The following is a 14,235-nucleotide window of genomic DNA, read 5'->3' on the forward strand; positions in this document are numbered from 1 at the left end:
GCAGTCACGAAGCCAAGACTGCCAAATTTCTGACCCTTTTATTTGGTACAGTCCTTAGGCTGCTCTAGTCCTGCGAGCCATGACTGTGAAGTGAGGGAGGCCGGGAATGTCATGCTGGTTCTAACCAAGCTGTGTGGAGTGCAAAGATCAAAAGCCTACTCAAGTTAATTTAAGCAAGAGAAGAGCTAATACCGGGGATGTGGTGCTGTTCGCAGAGCACACGTGATCCAAGGAGAAGAACGGGTTTCTTTTCTTTTTCTTTTTTTCTTTTTAAGAATTATTTATTTAATTTTATTTATCATTATTATTTTTTAATTTACTACAGGGCAGGAGCTGGCAGGTGGCATGGTGGTTAAGAGCGCTGGACTCCCACATGGCTGGCCATGGGTTGAGTCCCAGACCTGGTGGCTTTCTCTCTCTCTCTCTCTGCCATTCTCTGGTCAAATTAAAATAAATAAATTAATAAAGTTGGATAAAATAATTCTTTAAAAAAATTACTATAGGGCACACAAGCTCACCAGAGAGAGACAGGGAAAGCAAGAAAGGAAGCTGCCAGATATGAGACTCGAACCATGGTCAGCCATGGGGGAGTCCAGTGCTCTAACCACTACACCACCTGCTGCCCCCAAGAATAGATTTCTTATGAAGTGGAAAGTTGGAAATGTTTTCTATACTCCTTCACTTTTGTATACAACAGGATAAAAATCTCAAGGAATAGATTGAATTCTTCCAACTGACTTTAAAAGCCATTAGAGGAGAACTGGCCTTGTAGCACAGTGGTTAAGAGAGCCAGATTCCCACACGGGCAACCACAGTTTGAATCCCAGCCCCAGTGGCTTAAAAAACATGCTGGGTACTTTTGCCTATGTACCACAAATCCTGACAGAACGAAAGAATGAAAAAATGATTACGACATGACCACACCCCGTTGGGGGGATACTTTCTCTCTCTTTCTCTCCCTGGTGAATACACATGCCCTTTGGCAATAATAAATAAAATAAAGAGCTTTTATTGGAAAATGGAATGGGTAAAACATGACTCAGCCCTAAGTTCTTGTCAAAAGGAGTGAAGATTTTAGCTCGAAACTTTCATATGAACTTAGGACATATTCATAGAAGTATATGGCTCAGAACAAGGAAAGAGTTTTTTTTTCCTGTGTTGCTCATACCATATCTGGAATATTGTGCTCCATTCTAGATGCCATCAGAGAATCAGAGAAACTAAAAATATCCAGTGGCAGTTGTCAGACTGGTAAAAAGTTTGAAAGCCTAGTCAGTCTCAAGGAAAGAAAACAGCAGGAGGATTGATTACTCTCTGCAAATATTCAAGCAGCATGTACCTGGAGGTATTCTGGGGAGTTGCAGGGGCAGAGCCAGGGTGGGTTAGTTGTAGAAGTGGGATAGTGTGGAGAGGTGGCCTTCTATGTCAGGGAAGTGTCATGTGCAGCCGTGACAGGATCCACATGCTGCATGGCATGGTAGAAAAGACACTTTTCAGCCCATGACCCAACTCAGGAAAAAAAATGTGTTTGTGAGATACATTATTTTATTTATTTTTTCTTTTTTTGAAGAGGTTTTTGCTATAGGGCGCATGCGCTCACCAGAAAGACAGAGAGAGACATAGAGACAGAAAGCGAGTAATCACCTCCCAGGGGGGATGGCCACACCACAATCCCTTCTCCTCCATTCTCCTCTCGGGATTCTTGGACACACATGCACACGCTCCCATCATGAATTTAAGCCACTGGGTCTGGGACTCGAACCACAGTCGACTACATGGGAGTTCAGCGACATAGCCATTACACCAACTGCTGGTCCCTGGGATACATTATTTTTAACTCAATGTAGCTTTCTTGTATTTTATTGGGGAATTTTTTTTTTATACTTTTCATTACATTCTCTAGCAAATAACAGAATGTTGAGAGATTTTGGACTCTTTTTTATCACAGTTAGAATTTAATGTCTGGGGCCAGCTCCTTAGTGTAGTGGCCACATGGCTGACCAAAGTTTGAGTGCCAGCCCCAGTGACTTGGAAAACATGTTGGGTGCATGTATTTGTATGTGTCTAAAATCCCAACAGGTTGGAGAAATTAAAGACAAGGGATTGTGGCATGACCACACCCCCTTGAGAGGTGCCTTCTTTCTCCCCATACCTCTGTCTTTCTCCCTCTCTCTCTGGTAAACATGCATACTCAATTTTTAGAAAAAGTAAGAAAAATAATTTAATATTTGAATGTTTGCAGAATGACAACTTTGTAACCCCTTACGTTGGTATAGTATAGTGCTCAAGTCCACAAACATTCTTGCATGAGTTATCTCATCTCTTTCTTGAAACACCTCTGCAAAGTAGATCTCACCGTCCCTGGAAACAAGTTTAAAGAGGCAAAACAGCTCACCAGAGATCTTAGGAAATGAGAAATATGTTCAAGCAAGATTTATTTTTCTCCTTTCAATGCAAACTTGAATGATCAAGGTGGTTGCCCTGGAGATTTTTTTCTTTCTTTTTTATCATTCTGCTTAGTATGAAGCCAAAAGCAAATAACCACTGCCAAGAGAATCTTCAGATGAGGATGCGTTTGTTGAAATGAGTGAAACATACTTTGTACAATTAAAAGAAAGGGCTGCTTTTAAAAAGTGCATAATCGCTGAACATGTAAAAATCCCTGCAATATTATGACTTTCAAAAACATTTTAAGAAACTGACAGATATGGGTTTCAGATTTAAAAGGCTTACCAAGTCCTTCAGCATCCTTTGGTTTGAATATATCCCCCAAATATCATACGTTGGAAACTTAATCCTCACATTCATATGTTGATAGTATTTGGAGATGGAGCATTGGGATATAATCAGGATTAGATAAGGTCATGTGGGTCTGGGCCCCAAGCTGGGCCTGGTGATTTTGTAAGAAGAGGGAGAGAGACCTGAGCTGACCCCCTTGCTCTGCGTCACCAGGTGATGCCCTCTGCCACATTATGATGCAGCAGGAAGGCCCTCCCCAGATGCAGCATCCTGATCATGGGCTTGCTAGCCTCCAGAACCATGGTTAATACTTTTCTTTTCTTTGTAAGTTAAACACTGTGTATAAATGTGTATATATATATATATATTCCTGATCATGGGCTTGCTAGCCTCCAGAACCATGGTTAATACTTTTCTTTTCTTTGTAAGTTAAACACTGTGTATACATGTGTATATATATATATATATATAATATATATGAAACTATTTCCTGTACATTTCACTTAAGTGCAAATGTTGGTCTTACACATTTCTTCTGTTCAGTAGTGTTTTTTTAACCTGGGTTCCAACAGTACGGACCCTGTACATCCGAGAGAAAGGAGGCGTAATGATGGGCTTGGCGATCACCAGGGCATACTTAATACCTCGCACTGTGTCCAGCAGGTATGGGGCAGGGGAGACAATGCCTTTAATTATTTAACGTAAGAGAGGGAGAGGGCAAAGCGGAGGAGGAGGGGAGAGAAGAGGAGGAAGAAGAGAGAAGACTGGCAGGTACCACTGCGCCCCCACATCCAGCTTGTTTAGGTCAGGCTGGGATCTGGATCGGGCCTCTTAGGTAACTCCAGTCTCCAGCAGTGGTACCTTACCACTTAGCCACCTGGCTAGCCTAAAAGGGCTTTCTCTAAATAATAAAAACAAGGGACCAGCAGATGACATAGCGGTTACATCATGGACCCCCATGTGACCGACCATAGTTCAAGTCCTAGACCCGGTGGCTTCAAAATCACACCAGGCAAATGTGTGTGCATGCCCAAGATCCTGGGAAGAGAATGGAGGAGAAGGGATTGCAGTGCGGCCATTCCCCCGGGGGGTGATTTCTCACTTTCCCTCTCACTGTGTCTGTCTCTCTTTCTGGCAAGGACATGCACCCTAAGGCATGTGGCCTCACAGCCATAGACTGGTGTAGGTGACACGGTATGACCTACAGAGGACAGGGAAACAATGAGTAGTACACAGATGAGTGCTTCCCAGCCGGTGCTACTCAGCAGAGGGCACAAGTGCCCCCCACACAGTTCAGCGACTTCCTACCCAACTTTCAGGAACTGTTCCTCTGTAATGTCTGTGTGGACCACGAATGAAAGGAGCCATTTCCTGGAGTCCCTGCTGGCTTCAGCTGATGCTCCCTCTGCCCACCAGGTTTGTTCCTACTTCAGTAGCCATGGCACTGGGTCGTGGTCAGAATCCATAGCTTGCTTTGTCCAGCAGGGTCTTCAGTGTGTCCCTCCCAGCCAAAGCTTCCTACTGATATTGTGTTAGCTCCCTGTCCTTTCTCTGTTACTTTAGCTACCTGTTGTTACTATATCCCATAATCCTTGTGTCATATTATCTAGTTTTGGTGTCTATCATTGCTCTAATACTAAAACATATTTTGTATCATTTTTACCTTTTTTTTTTAAAACAGAGGTTTTTGCTATAGGATGGATGTGCTCACTGGAAAGACAGAGACAGAGAGACAGAAAGTGAGAAATCACCCCTTAGGGGAGATGGCTACTCCACAATCCCTTCTCCTCCATTCTCCTCTCTGGATTTTGGGCACACATGCACATGCACCCGGTGTGAGTTTAAACCACTGGATCCTGGACTTGAACCATGGTTGACTATGTGGGAGCCCAGTGATGTAATCATTACACCATCTGCTGGTCCCCATTTTCATCTTTTAATAGACTTCCTAAATTGTGTTACAAAGGTATAGATATAATTACTCAACATGTTGTTATAATTTTAATATCCTCTAAATGTATTGTAAACAGTAAGTTCAGGGGTCAGAAGGAGTGCCGATTCCATCATTCCAGATTCAGGTTTTTCAGTGGGTGAAAAGTGAGATTCACTATAGACCACAGGTTGGCAAACACTTTCTATAAAGGTCAGATGGTAAATATTTGAGGCTGTATGTGAAATGTGGTATCTATTTTTACCACTTGCCCTCCATGTGTAGCACAAAAACAGCCACAGGCCAAGTTCTAGTAAGCTGTATTTACCAAACAGTCTTTGGGTCATAGTTTGCTGATCTCTAGTGTAGATAGCAAACACTAAGAGAGACTAGAGAACAAATACTATTCCTGTAGACGGTGAAGTCAGACATCAGGTGGAGGCGAGACCTGGGCTAGCCTGGAAGGTAGGGAAGGCACGTTTGTATCTGGGCAGGGAAGACTGCACATGTCAAGACGCAGGCGTTGAACCGATCAGCGGTAGAACCCTGCACAGGCCCACAGAGGAAGAATTCACTTCACCCTGGGGATAATAAACTTGGAGGATGTTGAGATGAAAGCCGTAAGTCATAGTAGGCATATTATTAAAGTGGTCCCGAAAGACTTTAAATGTTGGATTTTGCAGGTTGTGAAATTCTCATTACGACTTTATTTCATTATTAAGTCTCATCACAGGCCGTGGCGTCTGTCTGTAATTTCTTACTTGACAACCTTTAAATCTTAACTAAAATCTCAAGAATATCAACAATTCCGGGACTGGCCCCCTGGGCCTGATGGTAGCTGGCTCCCACACGGCTGACTGAGTGGTTCAAGTCCCAGACCAGCAGCTTGACAATCATGCTGGATGCATGTGTAATGCATGCCCCAAGTCCCAACAAGGTAGAAAAGTTGAGGAAAGGGGATTGTGGCATGACCACGTTCCACTGGGGAGTACTTTCTCCTCTTCACTCTGTCTGTCTCTCTGGCAAGCACATACAGTTTCTGACAAAGAAAAGAAAAATTAAAAAAAAAGTCTCGAACACTTTGGAAGTATGAAGGAGTATATAGAAGCAGCCGTATGTGATAATTATACAACAATCACTTTCACATACACCTTTAAAAAAAAAACACCTTACTGAGGTATGATTGACATAGAAAAGCCATATGTATTTGGGGGCAGCACAGGATGAAGCAGCAGTGGGCCATTCCAAGATGCTGGAGCCATATGAATGATTGAGGTTTGGTTCCCAGGTAGACCTGTACCTGCCAGGCATGGCTGTTCACCTGTGATCCTGGCCAGCTAGAAAACCTGGGGGAGGATTGCAGCAAGAGGCCCTGTTAAGGGTATCTGTCTTTCTATCTTGCAGAAGAAATCAATAAATAAACATTATTTTAAAAAGCTGTACAAGGCCAGCCAGTGGTGTGTGTGGTGAAGGCGCTGGATCCCATATGGCCAACTCTGCAGTTGAGTCCCAGATTTGGCAGCTCGCTGGGTTCATGTGCATGCATGTTCAAATCCTGAGAGGAGAATAGAGGAAAAGGGATTGCAACATGGCCATGCCCCTCAGGGATGATTTCTCACTTTCTCTTTATGGTGAACCATATGGCAAAAAAATTTAAAAATAAAAATGAAAATAAATAAAAAATAAAAAGTTGTGCATATTTAGGGCCAGCAGGTGGCGTGTAAGTTAAGGTGGATGGATCCCACATGGCCAACTAACAGTTCTAGTTCCAGACCTGGCAGCTTGAAGATCACGCTGGGTGTGCATGCATGCCCTGAACCCTGATAGGAGAGCCCAGACAAAACAAAATTTAGAACAAAAACATTTATATAGATAAATTTAACTGTCAAAGACAGCTAAGGACAACCTCAAATAATAAAGTATCTTTTATTGATAAAATCAGAGTGACTGAGAAGGCAGCCTGGTTTATTTAAATCAGACATTGAGGGGCCAGCAGGTTATGTGGTGACTAGGGTGCTGGACTCCTACGTGGCCAACTGCAGTTTGAGTCCTGGACCTGGTAGCTTGCTTTCTCACTTTCCTTTTCTCTCTCTCTCTCTGGTCTAAAATAATAATAATAATATAACAAAATTTAAAATTCTCTTAAAAATCAATAAATCAAATATTAATTGCCTTTTTATTGTAATTTCTGATTTGCATTTAATCATTGTACATCTTTGTGGGGCACAGTATGTTTTTTGTAAAGCATGCATACCGTGTGTAATAACCAAATCAAGGATGTGAACATAGTCACCACATTCAACATTTAATACTGCATCATGTAGACATTTGAGATTCATTCTACAAGGGTTTTTTTCCAATAAATATTGAATTGCCAATGATGCTTTTTAAACTACTGTGGTATACCATACCATTCCCTTCCATAACCTGTTCCATGTTTACATACATTCTCATATGTTAGTCAATTTCTTCTGAGAGTGTTGCTTTTTATTAAAACAAACAAACAAAAAACTAAGAGTAAATTATATAAAAAGGCAAATCACAAGTGGCAAACTGAAATTTATAACTTTCTTCTGTGCACAAAGATTTGAAGCACTTTCATCACTTTTTTTCAACTTTTCTTAAAAATCTCAAATTGTTAAGTACCCAGTTTCTACAGTCATCAATATTTTTGCCATATTGTTTATTTCTCTTTTTTGTTTTGTTCAGTTAAAACATCTTAAATTCCAGATATTATTTACCACTATAAATAATTTACTACTAAATATTTTAGTGTGCATTTTTTTAAATAATGAGAAAATTTCTCACATAACCAAATGCCATTATTTTATCTAATTTTTTTTGGTTTTTTTTTTTTAATTTCCAGAAGGCACATGTGCACACTCAACAGATAGAGATAGAGAGGGACAAGAAGAAGGCACACCCCCGATCGGATATGTTACACCTTAATCCCTTTTCTCCATTTTTCCTTTCTGTTGGGATTTGGGGCACACACACACATGCAATTAGTGTGCTTTTTAAGCCACCAGGACTGGAATTTGAGCCATATAGGATCCAGCTCTCTAACCACTGGGTCACAGGGCCGGCCCTTATCAAATAATATTTATGACAATTTCCTAACATCATCTAATGCTGAACTTACATTCAAATGTCCTCAGTTTCCTCTAAAAAAATGAAGACAATAAACAATCAGGTACTTTAATGGCCTCAGCTTCCAAACAAGGGTTATTGAGCTTTTAAATTGTTCTGTCTCTTAATTCTTTTTCAAAATCTCTTCATCTACATCAGTTTCTTTTCCTCCTCCCCATAGTGCTATGGCCTTCTGGAGGAAATCAGGTCAGTTTCCCACATTGTGGACATGGCTAATGTTCCTTTGCATTATCTGGTGTCTGGTGTCTTCTTTCTTTTCTTTCTCCCTCCCTCCCTACCCCAGTGATGAAGAGGTTAAAGACTTAAATAGATATCAGTTTGACATTTTTTTTTTCAAGAATACTTCAGAGGTGGGGCTGTGTAGGTAATTAACAAAACTGTAATATTACACCAGGAAGCCAGTAGTATGTGTGGTTGCCTCATTTCAGTGATGAAGTGTTAACAGATCTATTTCTTCATTATGTATTTCCTAACAACCTTTCCCCTATACAATAGATTGATGACCTTTAAATGATTCATGTGAGGGTTTAAAAATTAGAATACTTTCTAATTTTATCATTTCTTCTATATTTATTAACTGGAATTCTTTTGTTTAGAGGAATTCTCCTGGTTGATTAGTTCAGTATAAACTAAACCATAATTCATAGCAAAGAGACAAGATAAATGCTTACTTCTTCACCTTTAATTTTCAGTCTTGAGAGTAATGAGTTAATTATTGCTGTGGACACTTCCGAAGACATTTGATGAATTTTCTTTTTTTTTTCTCCTCCCTTTACTCCTCCGACCCTTTGCTTTCTCCCTGTCCTTCTCCTCTCTTTTTCCTTCATTCAAACTCATTGTTTTTCCTGAATTCAATGTGTGATTTCAAATTTGTGGTCATTATCCTGGTTGCTGTTCACTTAACCCCTTTGGCTTTTGGGAGTTTCCTCACACTTGTTCTGTGTCCCTTTGGCAGGACTTCATACGCTTTGATGTTGTCCTTACTTTCTGGGACTACGTAATGTCTCAAGCTTCTCATACACAATCTTTGCCCCGTCTCTGGAGGCAGCCATTTCTCCTAAGATTCCCTTTAGTGAGAAATGGCATCTACAGACTGTGATCTTGCTGCTAGTGGTTTGTCATTGCATCTAAACCTTTTCCTTGGACAGCGTTAAGATATATGTTCTTTAACAGAGGGGGGAAAGTCATATGTTTTCACTGAAATTCTCTTTAAAATACAAGATTATGGATCTTTTTTTTTTTTTTTTAAATTGCTAGCGAGCTTCTACACTCACCATAGAGAAACAGAGCAATAGAGAGGAAGAAAGCATCTCCATGGGGGGCATTGTCCCACTGAAGTCCCTTCTCCTTTATTTCTCCGTCCTGTCAGAATTTGCAGCACACGGGCACAAGTGCCTAATGTGCTTTTCAAGCAACCAGGGCCAGGCCTCAAAACATGGTGGGCAATGTGAGATCTGACTTCCCTTAGCCACTGTGGAATGGAGACAGTCCAACGTTTTTGATCTTGTATTTGTATCCTTTTTTTTTTCTCATGCTAAGCTACTGATACTTAAGAAAATTAGCATATTTAATTATTTGATTTATCCTGAAATATACAAACAATAGTTTTTAAAAGTAACAACACAGATATAAATTCCCATATACTATTGAATGTAGTGTAAGACTTCTTAGTAGTTCTTTTGGTCTTTATAATACACACCACTGAAAACTGAGGAATTTTGATCACCGAAGACCCTCTGCCCAGACTTCACCCTCCTCAGTCTGGCCAGGACCCAGACTGCAGGTGACCTCCTTCTGCATTCTTGATTGCTTGGATTGAGCTCCAAAAAATAGGGAAAAAAACGTAGGTCATCAGATGACCAGAAACCACTGAAGAGTCACAAGAAATATGATAAACCAAGAAATTATCTCTCCTCTAATGGAAAAGAATAACTCCTCTTTCTTCCTCCACAAATACTAGGGAACTCATGGAAATGACAGATAAAGAATTTAAAATATTCATAATGACAAAGCTAATAGAGATGCAAGAGAATAGAGACAACAAACTCCAGAAGATACAGGAGAAAAGAGACAATGAGTTCCAGGAGGTAAGGAAGTTCTTGCATGATCTGAAAGAAGAGATACACATCATTAAAAAGAATCAAACAGAACTGTTCGAGATGAAGGCTGTAATACAGGAAAACAAAACTTCCACTGAAAATATCAAAAGCAGATTAGATCCTGCATAAAATAGAATCTCAGATGTAGAAGACAGAATCTCTGACCTAGAGAAATTCACCAAAAAGACTGAGAAAATTACCCCCCAAAAATGAGAATAACATACTAGTAATACTAGATACCACTAAACCTCCAAACATCCAGACCATTGGTATCCTAGAAGGTGAAGAAACTAATAAAGGCGTTGATAATCTATTCCATGAAATCCTGGAAGAAAATTTTCCAAACCTAGAAAGGCACTCAAATATTCAGACCCAAGAAGTACAAAAGACCCCACACAGAGTCAACCCAAGAAGATCTTCCCCAAGGCACATCATAGCCAGATTGACCAAAACCACAGACAGAGACAAGATACTAAAATTGACAAGAGAGAAACATCAAGTTACTTTCAAAGGATGTCCCACAAGGCTAACATCAGACCTTTCATTGGAAACAACGCAAGCAAGGAAAGAATGGGGAAATATATTTAAAGTGTTAAGTGAAAAACAATTTCAACCAAGACTACTATATCCAGCAAGATTATCTTTCATGTGGGAGAAAAAGACAAAAACAGTCTCAGATAACAAAACCTGAAACAATTTACCAAAACCAGACCAGCTCTCCAAGAAGTGCTGAAGAGAGTGTTACACCAGGAAAACTAAAGTGGGACACACAGAAATAAGAGTACAAGACACAACCGAGAGAATGACCAGCCTTATGGTAGGGACAAGTCCGGAGTTGAATGTGAACTTCCAGAGTTTAAATGGAAAGATCAGGCCACAGTAACACTGCAAATGCAATTGAAGAGAGATTAATTACATGAGTCTGAACTAGTGAAATAGAATTGTTTTACTTTAGACTAAAGCATTACTGACTTTCTTTGATGCTTTGATTTCCATATTGAAGGATTTTTGTCTTTTCTTGAACTGTTGATAGATTCATCTACTTACTATTTGAATTAGGATTCATCCTAACCTTTTTCCTGGCTTTAAGTTTTAAGCAGATTTAACATTTTTTTATTTTGATCTATTAAAACCAAAACATTTTTTAAATTAAAAAATGCAGTAAAAAATACCTATTAATACCTATTTAATGACTGCAGTAAACTATATAGCCCCAGAGAGCTTCACTTTCCTCACTGAGGTTTACGCCTAAAGTCAAACATACATTCATAAATATATATATATATATATGATTGCTATTGATAGTCTTTAAATTAATTAAGATCTTTAGTGAATCAATAAAATGTGGGGGAAAAAAGAGGCATGGAAAACAGCTGTACATACCAGAGACAGTGTGGGAAAGGGGGAAGTTGGCAGAGGGTGAAAGGTAAGGAATCAAGAGGGAGAAAAAAGGAAAGTATATAAGTAACAAGAAATAGAAAATTATTTGTTGTTGATAACTTGTATGGTAACATCCATGATTGAGCCAATATACAATGTATACTAGATGGAAAAAAATCTCATTTTGTATACTGCAAATAAATACATAAATAAATTTAAAAACAATAAAATAAGTAATAAAAAAGATTGAGAATAATACTGGTTCTACATCTTCTTGGAATAATTATTTTCTCTATTAGAGATTGGCATCCAATTGATTTCCAGTTAGGCTTATTTAATTCAGTTGCATGTAAAAACATTTACAACAGGGGGCCAGCACGTGGCTTTGTGGTTAAGATGCTGGACTACCACATGGCTGACTGTGGTTTGAGTCCGGGACCTGGTGGTTTGAGGATCATACTGGGCACATGTGCATGCATGCCCCAAATACCAAGAAGAGAATGGTAGAGAAGGGACTGTATGTAGCATGGCCATTCCCCTTGAGGGGTGATTTCTTTCTCTCTCTCTCTCTCTCTCTCTCTCTCTCTCTCGGGCAAGTGCACATGTCCTAGGGCAAAAACCTTAAAAAAAAATTTTATAACATATCAAAGCAAAAATTGTAAAATATGGTATTTGCTTTATCCTGTCTAGCTTTTCCCTTATTAAACAATATTTTATCACTTTTTCACGTATCCTTTTTGTAAATATAATCATGTATGCAAATTTTTACTCCAAACATAACATAGTAGATACCTTCTTCTACACTTTACTTTTTTCATTTACTATATCCCAAAGATCTCTCTATCTAAGCGTGTAAAGATTTTCCCTCATTCCTTTCTACCACTCTGCTTCACTTCGTTGTGTTCTACACTACAGTCCGCTCACTAGGTTTCCCACCAATGATCCTTTGGGTTCTTTCCGCTCTTGCTATTACAGAAAATGCCACAACAAGTAACCTTGTGCATAAGTTACTTTGTATTTTTACAAAACACAATCCTTTTAAAAGTAAAGAATAAGGCAAACGAAAGTTACTTGGTAGAAAACGTTTGCCCAAATTTCTATTGTATGGTATCAACAAAGGAGACTGGAGTCCTAATAATAACTTACTGCATAGATAGGGTTCTTTCAAAAACACCTTTCCATTGATTGTTTTGTGGCTCTAAACAAGGTATCTTTATTAGGAAAGGCTGTACCTCACAAACAATGAAATTGTGGTGACAGAACCCAGTGGAAGTGCCACTGTTTCTGGTTGTCAGGTGTCTTTTCATGTGGGGTCCATCTCCCCTCCTGTCTTCAAGTCCTCCATGTATGATTCTCATATCCAGAAAACAGAGAGAGAAGACACGCCTGCTTTTTTAAAGCCTACGTCACTTGCACACACACTGCTGTTACAGACCCTGTTTCTGGCCTCCATCACTGCACAGGAGTTTCGGTGGATGACTCAGGAAGAAGAAATGGCTCTGGAGAAGAGCGAGAAGCCTCTATCATTCAGGGATTTGATTGTCTCTTTCATAATCTTCAAATGTTTATTTTCTTTAATTGTCAGAGGGCACATGAACTGACCAGAGAGACAGAGATTAAAAAATGGGAAAAGCACCCCCAGCCCAGTGAGGTATGATCAAGCACAGACCCTTCTCCACTTCTTCCTCCTGGCAGGATTTGGGGGGCACACGTACACATGCCCAGTGTGTTTCTCAAGCTGCTGGCTCCAGCAGTTGAGCCACATGGTGGATTATGCCCAGATGCCTTAACCATCAGGCCATGGAACTGGCCCTGTTCTTCTTTCAAAACAGTCTTTGTAACGGTGTGAAGCAAATGAAGCAAGAGAGCTTATGACAGGTGCCATCTTACAAATGTCTAAAATTTTACAGGAGCTATCATTTCATGCAAGGTTTCAGTCCCGAAGGGTGGCTTGGGGGAGCTTTGGTCACCTCCAAATGTACAACCTCAATACATTTTTTTTTTAAAAAAAATTGTGCTTGTTCTGTCAATGCAGTTTCAAGTCCTGTCCCCTATCCTTCGAGGCCCGTCTGATTGCCACAGTCAGCCAAGAACAGAGCAGCAGTACTGCGGATCCTATCATTTGACATTTTCCACGTGTTGTTCAAAATTGGACTATGGAGCTCCTCGTGGAAGAAGTGGGTGCAAGTGGCGCAGAGCTCCGGTCAGCCCACTCTGCTCCCGACTCACTGCTGTTCACTCTTGCAGAGGAACAAGTCGGTCAGGAAGCCAGTTGCAGCCATGGCTTTTAAGGATACTGGAAAAACACCCATGGAGCCAGAGGTGGCCATTTGCCGAATTAGAATGACTTTAACCAGCCGCAATATAAAGTCCCTGGAGAAAGTGTGCTGACTTAATCAGAGGTGCAAAGGAAAGGAATCGCAAGGTGAAAGGACCAGTTCAGATAGCTACCAAGACTTTGAGAATCACTACAAGACAAACAGCTTGTGGTGAAGGTTCTAAGACGGGATTGTTTCCAGATGAGAATCCACAAGCGACTCATTGATTTGCACAGTCCTGCTGAGATTGTTAAATAGACAACTTCCATTGGTATTGAACCAGGAGTTGAGGTTGAAGTCACCATTGCAGATGCCTAAGTCAACTATTTTAATAAATTGATTATCATCTGTTAACCTTTGTTGACTTTTATTCAGAGTGCCTACTGACTTGAAGACTATAAAGATTTTCTAGATGCCATTAAATGAGGTTACTCTTGACTTCTAGTTGAGTAGATAGTGGTATTGATGGATGTGTGTGGTTTTGTTGTAAGGTATGGTGTAGGAGGCTGCGCACCAGCAAATCTGCCAAGGTCATTAGGTTTTGGTTTCTCAGAAAGCAAACAATTACACAATGCCAAAGGCCACAATTGGCTCCCCTTCAAAACCTCACCTTCAAAAC

General features: G+C 40.1%; 1 pseudogene; it reads left to right on the forward strand.

The window, feature by feature from the left end:
- The first annotated feature begins 13,573 nt into the window (after positions 1-13,573).
- LOC106735241 (40S ribosomal protein S20 pseudogene) lies at positions 13,574-13,934 on the forward strand (annotated as a pseudogene).
- Positions 13,935-14,235: the final 301 nt, after the last annotated feature.

The sequence above is a fragment of the Tupaia chinensis genome, unplaced genomic scaffold (genome assembly GCF_000334495.1).
Source record: "Tupaia chinensis unplaced genomic scaffold, TupChi_1.0 Scaffold000340_1, whole genome shotgun sequence".
Lineage (NCBI taxonomy): Eukaryota > Metazoa > Chordata > Mammalia > Scandentia > Tupaiidae > Tupaia > Tupaia belangeri.